This window comes from Stegostoma tigrinum, chromosome 10, assembly GCF_030684315.1.
Source record: "Stegostoma tigrinum isolate sSteTig4 chromosome 10, sSteTig4.hap1, whole genome shotgun sequence".
In the NCBI taxonomy this organism is placed as follows: domain Eukaryota; kingdom Metazoa; phylum Chordata; class Chondrichthyes; order Orectolobiformes; family Stegostomatidae; genus Stegostoma; species Stegostoma tigrinum.
Genome location: NC_081363.1, coordinates 10,733,318 through 10,751,145, shown reverse-complemented (window position 1 = coordinate 10,751,145; position 17,828 = coordinate 10,733,318). Strand labels below are relative to the sequence as shown.

Below are 17,828 nucleotides of genomic sequence, written 5' to 3'. Positions count from 1 at the left end.
TTATACATCTTGTTACGGTCCAGATCAAACCCCCACAAAATATCTAAAGAAGGTAGCCAGAAGTTTTTAATCCCATTTCAATATTCGTGGGCAGAGATGGTTTGGGGCCACTGACTGAGATATAGTACCAGAACTGTGTCATTACAATGTACCGAGAACCAAATGCTTTATCCCTGCTTCATGGTAGATATTCCTTTCATAAGTTGGTGAGAGAAATTCCAGCCTTTGTCTGCTGTTGACATTGGATTTTGATGGACTTGTACCATAAGGTGCAATTTGCACTGGAACCTAATTCTAGGGTGAGGCCGAGGGGTGAGGGAAATTTCCTCTTTCTGCTCGTAGCCACTGAAATCTTTTCATTCAAGCAGCAGATTTCTTTCTGAATGTTCTGTTGCCTCATAAATGGAGAAGCCATTAATTATTCCATTGATAATGATAATCATTTCAGCAGCCCACAGAAAATGATCGCAGCTCACCACAGTGAATTATCTGTGCACGGTCCAATCTACAAGATGTCTTTCAGAATGCACTTGAAGTGCAAAATGAACTCCCTGTCGAATAAATATCTCATCATTGATGGCACATCACTGACAGAGCTTCATTCATCTGAAAGCTTGTCATAAATCACTTGTGAATGTGGTGGCAATGAGTTATGGGCGTCCTTTCACTGTTGTACATCATGCAACATTGACGCTCAAACTCTGCTTCCTGTTCCATATTAAATTGGGCGCAAAGGGACGTAATCTGCAAAGATAAGATTGTTTTTATGAACACTTCTAAGGGCAAAATGGAAACTGGAGGAGGCCCTTCAGCCCCTCAAGCCTGGTCCTATATTCAGATAGATCATGGTTGGCCTGTGCCTCTATTTTATCCACACATCTTGGTTCTGAAACCATTCATAAAAGCAGACAATATAGGAGAAACTCGACGGCTAACATCAACCATGATGAGAGCAAATGGTGGAATCGGCTCTGACTCCTCTTTTTTGTGTAGATCTGGCAGCGTCTTCGGGGTGGGGGGGGTGCAGAAAGATAGTAGAGTTATCATTTTCCTCTTTCTGCTCATAGCCACTGTATGACTCTTGTTCAAAATGGAATCATTCCTATCTAGCAAAAATCTCATAGACTCATTTTCAAAATCAAACCATCCCCATCATATCAACATCATGCTGATTTTATAAAATTCATTCACACAATCAGGGCATCACTAGCTGGCCTAGCATTTATTGCCCATTCTTAATTGCCCAGAGGGCAGTTAAAAGCCAACCACATTGCTGTGGGTCTGGAGTCACAAGTAGGCCAGACCAGGTAAGGAAGGCAGTTTCCTTCCCCAAAGGGCATGAGTGAATCAGATATGTTTTTCCAGACGATCGATTCATTGTCATTGTTAGACTCTTAATTCCAAATTTTTGTTGGATTCAAATTCGTAGCATCCCTACAGTGTGGAAGCAGGCCCTTCGGCATAACAAGTCCATACTGACCCAGATGCATCCCTCCATAACCTACACATCTCTGAACACTACGGGCAATTTAGCATGGCCAATACACCCAGCCTACACATCTTTGGACTGTTGGAGGAAACCAGAGCACCCGGAGGAAACCCATGCAGGCACAGGGAGAATGTGCAAACTTCACACAGACAATTGTCCGAGGGTGTAATTAAACCCAGGTCCCTGGCGCTGTGAGGCTGCGGTGCTAACCACTGAGCCACCGTACCGCTCACTATGTGCTGTGGCAGAATTCAAACCCAGATCACCAGAACATTACCTGGGTCTCTAGATTAATAGTCTCGTGATAACGCTGGACATAACACAGCATGGAGCTGGAGAAACATAGTAAGCCAGGGAGCAACAGAGGAGCAGGAAACTTGATGTTTTGGGTCAGGACTCTTCTTCAGAAATGGGGGAGGAGGAAGGAAGCTCCAAAACAAATAGAGGGAGGAGGGGGGGTGCTGGAGAAGGTAGGTGGGTGGTGATAGGTGAGTGCAGGAAGGGAGTTGTGGGGATTGGTCAGTGAGATGGGGGGGGGGTGGCAAAGACAGTGACTGAGAAAGGAGATGTGGTTGCATTACCTGGTTTGCTTGAGTATGTGTTCCAAGAATTTCAGGACCAAAGAGATTATCAGAAGGCCACAGTGGGATGAGATCTACTGAGGTCTTTCCAGAGGGAGGAGGATAACTCCTTCAAGGTGGGCTACCTTAGAACAGGCTTTGCAGTGGAGTTATAACTCACTCAGAGGTAGTAAGAACTGCAGATGTCAGGAATAATACAGTGTGGCGCTCGATAAACACAGCAGGCCAAGCAGCATCAGAGAAGCAGGCAAGTCGACATTTCGGGTCAGGTCCCTTCTACAGAAATAGGGAGGGAGAAGGGAGCTCAGAGTTATTTCTGTCTCCCTTGCGTTACATTTTATTTGATATTTATTCTTGGGATGTGAGTGTAACTGGCGTGACCAACATTTGTTGCCCATCTTACAGGACGGAAACAGCTCGTGTCCAGCTTGTCCATGCCAACCAGACATCCCAAACTGATCTAGGCCCATTTGCCAACATTTGGCTTATATCTCTCTCAACCCTTCCTGTTCATATACCCATCCAAAAGCCTTTTAGATATTGTAATTGTACCAGCCCCAACCATTTCCTCTGGCAGCTCGTTCCATACAAGCACCATCGTTTGCATGAAAAAGTTACCCCTTAGGTGCTTTTTAAATCTTTACCCTCTCAAGTTAAACCAATGCCCTCTAGTTTTGGGCTCCCGCACCCCAGGAAAAAGATCTTGGCTGTTCACCCTATCCATGCCCCTCATGACTTATTAACTTCTATCAGGTAACCCCTCAGCATCTGAAGCTCAAGGTAAGAAAACCCATGCCTATTCAGCCTCTCCCTCTAACTCAAACCCTCCAGCCCTGGAAACATCCTTTTAAATCTTTTCTAAACCCTTTCAATTTAACAACATCCTTCGTACATAAGGGTGACTGAAATTGAATGCAGTATTCTAAAAATAGCCTCACCAATGCCTTGTACAGCCATAACACAACGTCCCAACTCGTATACTCAATGTTCTGACCAATGAAGGCAAGCGTACCTTCAAATACCTTCTTCATCGCTCTGTCCACCTGCAACTCCACTTTCAAGGAACAATGTAGCTGCATCCCTAGGTGTCTTTGTTTGGCAACACACCCCAGGGCACCATCATTAACTGAATGGGTAGTGTTTCATGTCGCTGGACACTGGTCATTTAACACTCTGATGGTCCCAGGATCAATGCCTGGTTTGGATACAGATGCCTGGATCACAGTGACTGATGGTAGAAGTATTAGACAGGGAGGTATATTATCAAGCATGGTTCCCACACCAGAGTGTTTCCCAGTGACTCTAGCTGGTAAGTAGGCATTGCTTTACAACAGGGTCAGACTCAGGGATTCTTCACTACGCCAATAAGTCTCATTTTATTGTGAATCTGAACATGATTCTTGATGCTTCCTGTTGGCCATTGCATCCAATCCATCTCCTTACCCTCCTGTACTCCACCCATTCCCACTGGATTACCAACTCTACTTGGTCTGTGCCCACAGATCTCACCACCACCCACTGGCCACCTCCCCTCTCCTTCTACCATTGGCCTCTCTTGGTCTGTCTGTCCTTGCCATTGGCATCTGAGCCAATTGGAAAATTGAACAGATTCCTCAGGATGAGGAGATTTGGAGTGTTTGCAGAGTCAGGGGATATGGTTTAACCTGGGAATAGATCAGGGCAATTAGGGATGAACAAAAAATGCAGGTCTTGCCAGCGATGCTCACATCCTGTGAGAGAATAAAGAAAAAAGATGGGGAAGTTGAAGGGTGTTGGTAAGAGCTAAAGGAATGGCAGGCATGGGAGATCCCTGATCACTGTAGGGTTCCAATGCACTGATGGACTGATAGAGGGCCCTCACTCAGAAAGCCAACTTGATCTAGACAGATTTGCTTTTCATTCAGTAGGGAACATGCTACAGCAGGCCACAAGGCCAAGGAGGCCGCAATGCTCCAACATGGTAAACCAAGTAGGAAACACAGCCCACTTATAATATTTAAAATGTCAACCTGCCTCCCTGGAGTGTATTGTCACCAGGCAACTGTACAACCCCACCCTAAACATGAGTGGGAGGTAACCAGGGTGGAGATTGGAGGGCTCACCATTGAGATATTCAGACATCACTCACATTAACCTCCCAGTATCTCGTACTTTGTTGGAGTTTAGAAGAGTGAGCGGTGACTTGATTAAAACATACAAGATGCTCAGGGAACTTGACAGGGTAGATGCAGTAAAGTGTTTTCCCGCTGCCCCTGTGGGAGACTCAAGGACCAGACAGTATAATCTCAGAATAAGGCGTTGCACATTTAAAACAGATATGAGGAGAAATTTCTTCTCTCAGCGGGGAGTGAGTCTGTGAAATTATTCATCATGGAAGGCTGCTGAGGCTGCGTCATTGTGTATTTTCAAGGCTGCGATAAATTTTTAATCAGGGAGGGAATCAAAGGTTATTGGTGGAAAGGCTGGAAAATGGAGTTGAGGATTGTAAGATCAGCCATGGGCACACTGGATGGGCTGAATGGCCCACTTTTGCTCCCATGTCTTATGGTCTTATCTAATTTTCTTTGTGACTTGTAAAGCTTTCAAACAAAATGGACAACAAATTCCATCAACTGTTGTTTTAATGATCCTTAAATCCTGTGAAATTCCGCAGGGTTAACACCCCTCTCCATCACTAAGCCACACTCCTCCTTCCTGCTAACCTTGATCTCACTCCTTTCTGCCGATTGCCATTCACTGGGCATCGCTTCAGTCTGAAATCCATCGTCATAACATGAACAAATCGTCCTCAAAGCACAAAGCTTAGGTACACGTCGCAATACCTTGCAGGTCATAACATTTCTTCCTGGGCAGATAATCATTAACCATCAAGTTTCACATTCTGACACACAATGTCACCTCGGCCCTTTAATATTGCAGGCTCGTCATGCTTTCTGAAGTCAAGCTTCAATTTCATGCAGCTCTCCCGAGCAGCTTTTGAACATCTTCTCAGCCTGCCTGTCACACTCAGTCCCACCGCGGGCCTGAAGACACTGACTCCTGTGTTTTCTTTATGTGATTCCTGGAATGTTGCCGGGTCAGACCAGCGCTTATTGGCCTTGAGACACTGAGCTCTGGCCCGCACTGAGTGAGCATTTCGCACAGCAGTTGCAAATCAACCACCCAAAGCCACCAATGTTGGAAATCTGAAACAAAACAGAAAGCGCTGAAGAATCTCAGGAGGTCTGGCAGCACCTGTAGCGAGAGAAACAGAGATACTATTTTGGGTCCAGTTCTTCAATGCAGCTTATAGATAGTACACACTGGTGGAAAGGACCATTGGTGGTAGAGAGAGTGGATGTTTGTGATCTTTCCTGTATGGTGTTGAGTTTCTTGAAGAAGGTTCACTTGTCCCGAAACATTTCTCTCCGCAGATGCTGCCAGATCTGCTGAGTTTTTCCAGAAAGTTCTGTTTTTGTTTCTGATAATCAACTACATTGCTCTCGATCTGGAGTCAATTACAGCCTACAGCAAGTAACAGTAACAGATTCCCATCCCAACAGATGAATGAACTTTTACAAACACACCAAGCACAAACTCTTCCGCCTCCGTGCTTACTTCTTCAACCGTGAGCCGAACCATCCCTCTACTCACCCCTTCTCCCACCTCCAATACACCCCCTCCTCCTGGACACCACCCCACGGCCTCCTAAACTCCCTCGACATCTTCATCTCCACCTGCCGTCGAGACATCAATCGCCTCAACCTCTCCGCCCCTCTTACCACTCCAACCTCTCCCACACAGAATATGCAGCCCTCTGCTCCAATGCCAACTTCACCATCAAACCTGCAGACAAGGGAGGCACAGTTGTAGTATGGCGCACTGACCTCTACATCGCCGAGGCCAGGAGCCAGCTCTCTGATGCCTCCTCCTACCACCCCCTTGATGATGACCCCACGCCTGAGCACCAAACCATCATCTCCCAAACCATCCATGACCTCAACACCTCAGGTGACCTTCCACCTACAGCCTCTAACCTCATTGTTCCCCAGCCCCACATCACCTGCTTCTATCTCCTTCCCAAAATCCGCAAACCTGCCTGCCCTGGTCGACCCATTGTCTCCGCCTGCTCCTGCCCCACAGAACCTATGTCTAGTTATCTCAACTCCATTTTCTCCCCCTTTGTCCAGGAACTCCCTACCTACGTCCGTGACACCACCCACGCCCTCCACTTCCTCCAAAACTTCCAATTCCATGGTCCCCAACACCTTATCTATGCCATGGACCTCCAGCCCCTATACACCTACATTCCCCATGCAGATGGCCTAAAGGCCCTCCCCTTCTCTTGTCCCACAGGTCAGACCAGTCCCCATTCACCGACACCTTCATCCACCTAGCCATGCCTAGCCGAACTCGTCCTCACTCTCAACAACTTCTCTTTCAATTCCTCCACTTCCTACAGACAAAGGGGGTGGCCATGGGTACTCACATGGGCCCAAGCTCTGCCTGCTTTTTCATAGGTTACGTGGAACAGTCCCTGTTCCGCACCTACACTGGCCCTAAACCCCACCTCTTCCTCCGTTACATTGATGACTGTATCGGCGCCGCCTCATGCTCCCACGAGGAGCTCGAACAGTCCAGCCACTTCACCAGCACTTTCCACACCAACCTTAAGTTCACCTGGACCATCTCTGATACCTCCCTCACTTTCCTGGATCTCTCTGTTTCCATCTCGGCAACCACCTGGAAACCGATATCCATTTCAAGCCCACTGACTCCCACAGCTACCTAGAATACACCTCCTCCCACGCACCTTCCTGCAAACATGGCGTCCCCTATTCCCAATTCCTTTGTCTCCACTGCATCTTCTCCCAGGATGAGGCATTCTACTCCCGAACATCTCAGATCTCCTTGTTTTTCGAGGACCGCAAATTCCCCGCCTCAGTGGTCGACGACGCCCTCGACCGTGTTTCCCGCATTTCCCGCAACTCATCGCTCACATCTCCGTCCCGCAATAACAACCAAAAAAGAATCCCCCTCATCCTCACGTACCACCCCACCAACCTTCGGATCCAATGCATCATCCTCCAACACTTCAGCAATCTGCAATCTGACCCCAACACCAAAGACATTTTTCCCTCTCCACCCTTATCTGCTTTCCAGAAGGATCACTCTCTCCGCAACTCCCGTGTCCGGTCCACATTCCCCTCCAGCCCCACCACACCTGGCACTTTTCCCTGCAACCGCAGGAAGTGTTACACCTGCCTCGATACCTCCCCCTTCACCCAAATCCCAGGCCCCAAGAAGATTTTCCACATCAAGGCGATGTTCACATGCATATCTGCCAATGTGGTATACTGTATCCGCTGTGCCAGATGTGGCCTCCTCTACATCGGAGAAACCAAGCGGAGGCTTAGGGACCACTTTGCTGAACACCTACACTTGGTTTGCAATAAACAACTTCACCTCCCAGTCGTGAAACATTTCAATTCCTCCTCCCCCACTCCTTAGACGACAGGTCCATCCTGCACCTCCTGCAGTGCCATAACATTGCCACCCAAAAGTTACAGGAACAGCAACTCATATTCCACTTGGGAACCCTGCAGCCCAATGGTGTCAATGTGGACTTCACAAGCTTCAAAATATCCCCTCCTCCAACCGCATCCCAAAACCAGCCCAGCTTGTCCCTGCCTCCCCAACCTGTCCTTCCTCCCCGCCATCCCCTCCTCCCACCTCAAGCCCTACCCCCATCTCCTACCTACAAGCCTCATCCCGCCCCCTTGACTGGTCCGTCCTCCCTGGACTGACCTAACCCCTCCCTAACTTACCACCTACATTCACCTTTACTGGCTCTACCCCTGCCTCTTTGGCCTGTATGTCTCCTCCCCCCCATCTTCTCCTTTATCCATCTTCTATCCGCCTCCCCCATCTCCCTATTTATTTCAGAATCTCCTTCCCCTCCCCCATTTCTAAAGATAGGTCTCGACACAAAACATCAGCTTTCCTGCTCCTCTGATGCTGCTTGGCCTGCTGTGTTCATCCAGCTCTACACCTTGTTGTCTCAGATTCTCTGGCATCTGCAGTTCCAACTATCTCTGAAACACCAACTCCAAGGTGTCTTTGTGCAATGTGTCCCCTATCGGTTTACTGCGAGGGCACTTTGGGATTTTTTACCTCAGGGTTTTTGATCACGCATAGGCTGAAGGCAAATCTTGATGTGAGCCAAATGACATTCGTGATGAGGGATTAATTAATCACACCAGCCCACATTTGGAAAGGTGCCAAATGCTGTTACAGCATTCCCAAATCTAACTGATACCACACTTATTGCACCCAAACTACCTCTCGAGCCACTGCTAAAATACACAAAGGCCCTTAAGGATATTAACAAGGCAGGAGTGTGGAGGAATCCACCCTACTTGCCTTAATGGATGCAGGTCCAACAACACTCAAGAAACTTGACCCGAGCCTTGGGAAGGCAGCCACCATCATCTAAGACCCCTCCCACCACGCTTATAATCTCTTCCAACTTCTTCCATTGGGCAGAAGACACAAAAGCTTAAACACACATAAGAACCATTTCAAGAACTGCTTCTTGCCTGCTGCTGATATACCTCTGTGTAGACCTCCCAAATTTTAAATTTAATGTTGACCTTATTTTTTGTGCACCTTCTCTGCAGCTGTAACATTGTATTCTTCATTCTGTTCTACTACCCTAATGCACTTTGTACGGTAAAACCTTTCACTGTACCTAGGTTCATGTGACAGTGATAAATAAAACCAAAATGAAAATCATCCAGGAACAAGCACAAGCATCCACCCTCTCCATCCCCGATGCCCACTTGCAGCAGTGTGCACTGTCTACAAGATCCACTATAGAAATTCACCAAAGAGCCTTAGCACCTTCCAAACCAATGACCACTTCCATCCAGAATGACAAGGGCAGTAGATACATGGGAACACCACCCCCTGCACGTTCCCCTTCAAGCCACTCACCGTCCTGACTTGGAAATACAAAACCGCTGTTGCTGGGTCAGAATCCTGGAATTCCCTCCCTAAGGGCATGGTGGGTCAACCCACAGCACATGGACTGCAGTGGTTCAAGAAGACAACTCACCATCACTTTCTCAATGGTAACTAGGGACAGGCAAGAAATGCTGGTCCAGACAGTGAATAAAAAAAAATCTCTCTGCAGTTTTCTCATTTATTAACGATTAGTCTGTCCTGAGGTGGTTGTCAGGCCTCTTTATTTTTTCTTATATGTTCTCATTCTCCCTCCTTGCACTTAATGAGTTCCAGAGCAAGCCATATTGAACTCCAAGCATTAATTCTGCTGCTCTCTCCACAGATGCAGAGTGTCTCCAGCACTTTCTGTCCTTTTTTTCAGATTTCTGGTTTTTTGTTTTTCATTGTTTTTATTGAAGCTCAGTGAGAAGTCCTCTTCTATCTGAGCATCATGGGTACAAGTCCTCATCTTGGATATTCCTGGATGTTAAAGATATCATGTACACAGATGCGAACTCACACGGCACCCACTCAAAGTCCAAACTGTAAAATAAATGTTCTTAATTTATTTAAATCACATCTTTATATCACACTATAAAACTGAAAACCAAGTACAGAGCTGGTTGTTAGGAAACCATCAGCCTAAATATTCTCTAGTCTTTTTAAAACCGGGACTTCTAGTATTTAATGCTTATGCCCATCTCTTATCTCCTTGAAAGATTTGCTTGCTTTTTCTCCAAAGTCACATGATTTTTTCTGCAGCCAACAGAAGCACTGATTAAACTGTTGACTTAATTTGAATCGAGAAAACATTCAATTTATGCCATGTCTACCAATGTTCCACATAGTTCTTAAATAGAAATGTACATTTAGAATAGCACACGTGAGTTTGTACCTTGAATTGTGTGTGTGTCTGTGTGTGTGTTGTGTGTGTGTGTGTGTGTGTGTGTGTGTGTGTCTGTATGTGTGTGTGTGTCTGTGTCTGTGTCTGTGTGTGTGTTGTGTGTGTGTCTGTGTCTGTGTGTGTGTGTGTGTGTCTGTGTCTGTGTGTGTGTGTGTGTGTCTGTGTGTGTGTGTGTGTCTGAGAATGTGCACATATTTGAGTCTGAGAGCGTGTGCATGTTTGAGTGTGTGGTTAAGAGTGCACGAGTGTATGAGTGTGTTAAAAGTGAGAGTGTACATATGCTTGAGCATATGAGCAACTGAATTCAAGAGTCTAAGTGAGTATTAAAATGTTAACTTTAATAGTTTATTGGTGCTGACTGAGAATGCCCACGGAATCATACTGCACAGAACAACAAGTGAAAAGGAAGACATTATGATCAGAGATAATAGGAACTGCAGATGCTGGAAATCTGAGATAACTGGATGAACACAGCTGGCCAAGCAGCATCTTAGGAGCACAAAAGCTGATGTTTCGGGCCTAGACACTTCATCAGAAAAGGGGGATGGGGAGAAGATTCTGAAATAAATAGAGAGAGGGGGGAGGCGGATCGAAGATGGATGGAGGAGAAGATAGGCGGAGAGGAGAGTACAGGTGGGAAGGTAGGGAGGGAATAGGTCAGTTCGGGCAAGAAGGACAGTTCAAGGGGGCGGGATGAGGTTAGTAGATAGGAAATGGAGGTGCGGCCCCACCCACCCTCCCCTCCACCCATCCCCGGCCCGCCTCCCCCTCCCTCCCCATCCACCCCAGAGCCCTCTCCCCACCCCCCACTTCCGACAAGGGGCCCAGGCCCGAAACGCCAGCCCCCAAGCTCCCAAGATGCTGCTCAGCCTGCCGCGCATTATGAGCATTCAAGTCAAGAGTAGGAATGAGCCATTTACCCTTTCAAACTTGCTCAGCAATTCACGAAGATCATGCCTAATGTGTTCCAAATGTTCCAAATTCCATACTCACATCTAGCCCTGAGAACATTTTATTTCCCTGGCTAACAAGAATCTACTTGCTAAAAATATTCAAAGACCCTACTTCCATTGCCTTGCAAAGTCACACAAGCCTCTAACATGAAAACATTTCTCCTCATCACTGATCTAAACAAGTAATCCCTAATTTTATAACTGCTATTTATAGATTCAGCCTTAAAAATGAGCTTCCTTTCTACATCAGCCTCTGAAGGCCATTCAGAATCTTACATGCTTTAATCAAATCACCCCTCACTCTTCTAAACTCCAGTAGAAATAACCCCAGTCCTGCCGACTGATTCTTATAAGCCAACGCATTCATTGTAGCTTTGAATCTCATAAAACTCTTTGGAACTGTTTCCAATGCATTTACAGCTTTATTTAAATAAGGAGACCAAAACAGCACACAATACTTGCGATATGGTCTAACCAATGCCCTGTATAACTGAAGCATAGTATTCTTATTTTAACAAAGTAAAAACCAAAAGAACTGTGGATGTTGGAAGTTAGAAATAGAAATTGTTGGAAAAGGTCAACAGATCTGGAAGTACCTGTGGAGACAAATCAATGACTATGTTTCAGGTGTCACTTAGATCATTACTTTTACATTCAATTCCTCCTATAATAAAGGCCATTCAGCCCTCAAGCCTGTTCTGTCATTCAATGAAACCATGGCTGATCATGATCATTTATTCTACCTGTCTTTGTGTCATCTGCAAACGTAGCCCCCATGCCTTCAGCCACCTCACGTTTGTAATTGATATAAACTCTAAAAAGACTGAGGGCCTGCCACAGGGACCTGTGAGACTCCATTTGTCTTATTGAATCAATCAGTAAACAGCCTGTTGCTGTATACTCTCTGTTTTCTGCCAGCCAGCCAATCTTCGATCATTCTGTTATGTTATCAGCCCACCCTGACCCATGCTATGAGCTCCCTTTTTTTTTGCAATAATCCTTATGGTGGCTCTTTGTCAACTGCCTTCTGGAAATCTAAGTACAGCACATCAACAGACTCTATTTAATGCCCAAGGCATGTCACTCCCTCAAAGATTTTCAATAAATTGCTTCAACAGACTTTCCCTTTGACAATCCATGCTGTCTCTTGCTCATCACCTCGAGTTTTTCCAAGTGCCCCAGCTTTCACTTGCTTCATGATTAATTCTAATGGGAGCCTTACAACAGATGTCAAACTGACGGGTTTACAAGTTTCTGTTTTCTGCCTCCCTTCCTTCTTGAATAGGGGAATTATATTTGTCATTTTCTAGTCCAACGGAACCTTTCCAGAATCTTGTAAATTTTTGAAAATTAATATCATTGCATCTACTCCATTAGCCACCTCCATTAAGGAAACAGAATGACTGGGTCGGGAGCACAGACGTCTCACCCTGCTCCATTGATTTACTCAGGGCTGCTTCAACAATGAATATAATTTCACCAAATGTCTCTCTTCTTTGAAACTCCAAATGTACCAATAATTATGGGTATGACACGCATTTTTAAGGCAAGGATTTTTGATCGGTAAAGGAATTAAGGGTTATGGTGAGCAGGTGGGGAAGTGGAGCTAAATTCCACGAAGAGATCAGCCATGGTTTTGTTGAATGGTGGAGTAGGCTCGATGGGTCAGTTCGCCTACTCCTGCTCCTTGTTCTTATGTTCTAATGTCCTTATATAGCATTTTCCATATCCTCCAGACACATCAATGTGCTTTGTTGCAAACGAAATACTTTTTGAAATAAAAACAGGTGCTGGAACCAGTCAGCAGGTTTTGCAGCATTTGTGGAGAGAGAAAATAGTTAATGTTCCCAGTCTGGTATGGTGGTACGGTGGCTCAGTGGTTAGCACTGCTGCTTCACAGCGCCAGGGACCCGGGTTTGATTCCACCCTCGGGCAATTGTGTGTTTGGAGTTTGTATGTTCACCCCACGTCTGCATGGGTTTCCTCCCACAGTCTAAAGATGTACAGGCTCGGTGGATTGGCCATGCTAAATTTCCCATAGTGTTCAGTGGATTAGGTGGGTTATAGGGGGATGGATCTGAGTGCGATTCTCCAAGGGCCGGTGTGAACTTGTTAGGCTGAAGGGCCTGTTTCCACACTGTAAGGATTCTATGACTCTTCCTCTGTTCCAAAGAAGTTCTGTCAGGCTTGCAGCAATAACTCTGTTCCTCTCCCCACAGGTGCTGCCAGACCTGTGGAGTTTCTCCAGCAAATTCTGTTTTTATTTCAAATTTTTAGCCAGGGTTCAATTCCAGCCTTGATCTGTGTGGAGTTTGCACATTCTCTCTGTGTGTGTGTGGGTTGCCGCTAGGTGCTCTGGTTTCCTCCCACTGTCCAAACATATGCAGGCTAGGTGGGTTAGTCATGGAAAATGCAGGGTCACAGGGAGAGGGTAGGGGGTGGTCTGTATGGACTGCTGTCCAGGGGGTTGGTGTGGACCCGATGGGCTGAAAGACCTCTTCCACACTGTAGGGGTTGTATGGTTAAGTCAACCTCACTCGGAATGCGAATCAATAACTACTGGAATTATCCCCAGCCATACATCAGCCAATTAAGCCACGCAGTTCCACCGCCATTCCCATTTGCTCTACATGTGACAACTAATAAGCTATCGTTAATTTTAGCTCCTGAAAACAATTATGCAATTACCAGCTTTGCGTTGGTCACTGTGAGGGTCTTGTGGCACAGCGGTGGTGTTCCTGCCTCTTGGATCAGGAGACCTGGATTCCAGGTTGATCAGGAAAATATCTCCCCTAGGTTACCAGGACTCTTGTGGGCCAGTGGTAGTGACACCACTTCTGAGACAGGAGACCCAGTTTCATATTTCGCCTGCACAAGTGACATGTAATACCAATTCTGAACAGGCTAATTAGAAAATACCTATTCAGGTTACTTGACCGAAAAAGCACGCAGTCGGAGGGCACGTGCACAGACACACATCAGAGGTCGAGACACAAAAGACCAAACATTATCCTTCTGTGTAGTAATGTCCTACAAACCTCAGTCTGGAGTTTGAAACATTAATCCTTGCCATCAGTAAACTATCCTTTAGTCAAACAAAGTATGAGTTTTTTTAAAATAAAAGATATAAACTTCTACTTTGATTCAAACTTTCAGGAATTGCACCAGGCTGTTCAAATCTAATCACTTCTGAGAAATTTCACTCGAGGAATACAATTACCAGCCTCAGTCATCTTGTAGATGAAGCTTGAATTGAATCCAAGATCTTCAAGAGGTTACAAGTACTGACATTAGCAGAAAGAAATGATTAATGCCCTAGGGGCTGAGATACTCAGGGGAAACAGATCAAAATCACTTGAAATATAAGCGACTGGCCGCAGAGGCAGGAAAGCGAAGGAGTAGTGTTGAGCAGCAGGAGCAGGCCATTCCCCAGTTTGATAGGAGGGATTGGAGATTGACATTTCAGTGCAATCAAATCCATACGCCAGAGGTCTCGATTATTACTCCAGACATGAGTTCAAATCCCACCATGTCAGCTGAGGTAACTTCTCAGAATTAGAGAACATAGAACATAGAACAGTACAGCACAGAACAGGCCCTTCAGCCCACAATGTTGTGCCGACCATTGATCCTCATGTATGCACCCTCAAATTTCTGTGACCATATGCATGTCCAGCAGTCTCTTAAATGACCCCAATGACCTTGCTTCCACAACTGCTGCCAGCAACGCATTCCATGCTCTCACAACTCTCTGTGTAAAGAACCTGCCTCTGACATCCCCTCTATACTTTCCACCAACCAGCTTAAAACTATGACCCCTCGTGCTAGCCATTTCTGCCCTGGGAAATAGTCTCTGGCTATCAACTCTATCTATGCCTCTCATTATCTTGTATACCTCAATTAGGTCCCCTCTCCTCCTCCTTTTCTCCAATGAAAAGAGACCAAGCTCAGTCAACCTCTCTTCATAAGATAAGGCCTCCAGTCCAGGCAGCATCCTGGTAAACCTCTTCTGAACCCTCTCCAAAGCATCCACATCTTTCCTATAATAGGGCGCCCAGAACTGGACGCAGTATTCCAAGTGCGGGCTAACCAAAGTTTTATAGAGCTGCAACAAGATCTCACGACTCTTAAACTCAATCCCCCTGTTAATGAAAGCCAAAACACCATATGCTTTCTTAACAACCCTGTCCACTTGGGTGGCCATTTTAAGGGATCTATGTATCTGCACACCAAGATCCCTCTGTTCCTCCACGCTGCCAAGAATCCTATCCTTAATCCTGTACTCAGCTTTCAAATTCGACCTTCCAAAATGCATCACCTCGCATTTATCCAGGTTGAACTCCATCTGCCACCTCTCAGCCCATCTCTGCATCCTGTCAATGTCCCGCTGCAGCTTACAACAGCCCTCTACACTGTCAACGACACCTCCGACCTTTGTGTCGTCTGCAAACTTGCTGACCCATCCTTCAATCCCCTCATCCAAGTCATTAATAAAAATTACAAACAGTAGAGGCCCAAGGACAGAGCCCTGTGGAACCCCACTCACCACTGACTTCCAGGCAGAATATTTTCCTTCTACTACCACTCGCTGTCTTCTGTTGGCCAGCCAATTCTGTATCCAAGCAGCTAAGTTCCCCTGTATCCCATTCCTCCTGACCTTCTGAATGAGCCTATCATGGGGAACCTTATCAAATGCCTTACTGAAGTCCATATACACCACATCCACAGCTCGACCCTCATCAACTTTTCTAGTCACATCCTCAAAAAACTCGATAAGGTTTGTAAGGCATGACCTACCCCTCACAAAGCCGTGTTGACTGTATTTGATCAAGCCATGCTCTTCCAGATGGTCATAAATCTTATCCCTCAGAATCGTTTCTAACACCTTGCAGACGACAGACGTGAGGCTTACTGGTCTATAATTGCCGGGGATTTCCCTTTTTCCTTTCTTGAAGAGAGGAATTACATTTGCCTCTCTCCAGTCCTCAGGTACGACTCCAGTGGAGAGCGAGGATGCAAAGATCTTCGCAAGTGGCGAAGCAATTGCATTTCTCGCTTCCCAAAGCAGCCGAGGACAAATCTGGTCCGGGCCTGGCGACTTGTCAATCTTAATGTTTGACAAAATTTTCAGCACATCAGCTTCCTCTATCTCTATCCATTCCAGCATGCACACCTGCTCTTCAAAGGTTTCATTCACTACAAAGTTCGTTTCTTTCGTAAAGACAGAAGCAAAAAACTCATTTAGGGCTTCCCCTACCTCCTCAGGCTCCACACACAAGTTCCCTATGCTATCCCTGATCGGCCCTACTCTTTCTTTGATCATTCTCTTATTCCTCACGTAAGTGTAAAATGCCTTTGTGTTTTCCCGGATTCCTTCTGCCAAGCCTTTCTCGTGCCCCCTCCTGGCTCTCCTCAGACCATTTTTGAGCTCCTTCCTTGCCTGCATGTAATCCTCTCTAGCTGAATTTAACCCTAGCTTCCTCCACCTTATGTAAGCTACCTTCTTCCTTTTCACAAGAAGCTCCACTGCTCTCGTCATCCAAGGTTCCTTTATCTTACCCCTTCTTGCCTGTCTCAGAGGGACATATTTACTCATCACTCGCAACAACTGTTCCTTAAACAGTCTCCACATGTCTATAGCTCCCTTACCATGGAACAACTGCTCCCAGTCCATGCTTCCTAACTCATGCCTAATCGCATCATAGTTTCCTCTTCCCCAATTAAATATCCTCCCATTTTGCCTAATCCTCTCCTTCTCCATTGCTATGTAGAATGTGAGGCAGTTATGGTCACTATCACCAAAATGCTCTCCCACCACAAGATCTGATACCTGCCCCGGCTCGTTTCCGAGCACCAAGTCTAGAATGGCCTCTCCCCTCGTCGGCCTGTCAACGTACTGCGTTAGGAAACCCTCCTGAACACACCTTACAAAAACAGCTCCATTCAAATCTTCTGCTCGAAGGAGGTTCCAATCAATATTAGGAAAGTTAAAGTCACCCATTACAACAACCCTACTGCGTCCACACTTTTCCAAAATCTGTCGACCTATGCTTTCTTCAATCTCCCTGCTGCTATTGGGGGGCCTGTAGTAAACCCCTAACGAGGTGACTACTCCCTTGCTGTTCCTAATTTCCACCCATACTGACTCAGTAGGCAGATCTTCCTCGACAATGGAAGCTTCTGTAGCTGTGATACCCTCTCTGATTAGTAGTGCTACACCCCCTCCTCTTTTTCCCCCCTCCCTATTCTTTTTAAATGTTCTAAACCCTGGAACATCCAGCAACCATTCCTGCCCATGAGAAACCCATGTCTCTGTTATGGCCACAACATCATAGCACCAGGTACTGATCCATGCTCTAAGTTAATCACTTTTATTCCTGATACTCCTTGCGTTAAAGCAAACACACTTTAACCGATCCCTTGGTTCCTTCCCAGGAAAATCCTTCCCACTAGCTGGTCTACCTCTTGCTACTGCCTCACCTGCATCAACTCTCACCTCCGGTATACAGCTCAGGTTCCCACCCCCCTGCCATACTAGTTTAAACCCTCTCGAACTACTCGAGCAAACCTTCCACCCAGGACATTGGTCCCCTTCCAGTTCAGATGCAACCCGTCCTTCTTGTACAGGTCCCACCTTCCCCAGAAGGCATCCCAATTATCTACATATCTGAAGCCCTCCCTCCTACACCAGCTGCATAGCCACGTGTTCAGCTGCGCCCGCTCCCTGTTCCTCACCTCGCTATCTCGTGGCACCGGTAGTAAACCAGAGAACACTACTCTGTTCGTCCTGCTCTGCAGCTTCCATCCTAACTCCCTGAAATCACTTTTTATATCCTCAATCCTATTTCTGGCTATATCATTTGTGCTAATATGTAACAATTAATTAATAAGTCCACAAGGAGTCCATAAGCAATTGG

General features: G+C 46.2%; 1 protein-coding gene across 2 annotated transcripts in view; it reads left to right on the top strand.

Moving 5' to 3' along the window:
• Window positions 1–17,828, top strand: part of nrxn3a (neurexin 3a) — a 2,036,587-nt gene that overhangs the window by 1,952,382 nt on the left and 66,377 nt on the right. The gene's annotated exons all lie outside the window — the stretch shown is intronic.